The 619-nt window shown below is 68.3% G+C and overlaps 1 protein-coding gene across 1 annotated transcript in view; it reads left to right on the top strand.

Moving 5' to 3' along the window:
* Positions 1 to 372: 372 nt before the first annotated feature.
* Positions 373 to 619, top strand: part of AMPD3 (adenosine monophosphate deaminase 3) — a 40288-nt gene continuing 40041 nt past the window's right edge. The window contains exon 1 of the mRNA XM_024756954.1: positions 373 to 554. The gene's annotated coding sequence lies outside the window, so the exon portion shown is untranslated. The remainder of the gene's footprint in view (positions 555 to 619) is intronic.

Genomic DNA, 619 nt, shown 5'->3' with positions numbered 1-619 from the left:
CCAAGGGGGTTGCAGGAAGGAAGGTGTGCTCCGCAGGTTCAAAGGCTGGGGAGAAGCGACTAGGGGAGGCTATAAAGCACCCACTGGCTTTGGCAACTAGAGGTCAATCCGGACTTAGAGGGGCGGGTGTGTAAGCCAGAGCACAGGGTTGGAGGAGAGAGTGTGTCAGTTCAACTCCAGGGAGTAAGTCACCTGTTTGGGGGCGCTGACCCCAAAATCTCTCCTTGGGACAAGTCCCGGCAAGGGAGGAGGTCTGGGAAGATCCGAACATCGTGAGGAACGCTTTGGGGCCCCGGGGTGACCGCGGAGGCGAGCCGGGCTGGACCTGACCCCCGGCTGCGGCGGGCGCGCTTCCGGCCGAGGGACAGGGCGGAGGCCGCCGCGCCCCGGGCTCTCTCAAGTTTCCTTTCCTGTTGGCCGCGCGGTCCTGCGCTTCAGGTAGCAGCAGCCCGGCCGGGTGGGCGGGCGGCGGACAGGGCAGACCTCCGCGGCGGGCGGCTCGGCCCGCGCCCCTCTGCCGCTGGCTCCTCGCCTCTCCCCTGCTCCGCGCCCAGGTAGGTCACCGGCTGGGGCGGCGCGAGACCCCCGGGATTCTCCCCTGCGGAAGCGGCCCTTTTCC

This window comes from Neophocaena asiaeorientalis, unplaced genomic scaffold (assembly GCF_003031525.2).
Source record: "Neophocaena asiaeorientalis asiaeorientalis breed wild unplaced genomic scaffold, Neophocaena_asiaeorientalis_V1.1 scaffold504, whole genome shotgun sequence".
Classification (NCBI taxonomy): domain Eukaryota; kingdom Metazoa; phylum Chordata; class Mammalia; order Artiodactyla; family Phocoenidae; genus Neophocaena; species Neophocaena asiaeorientalis.
Note: the sequence above shows the minus strand (reverse complement) of the source record. Positions and strands in the feature narration are given on the sequence as shown.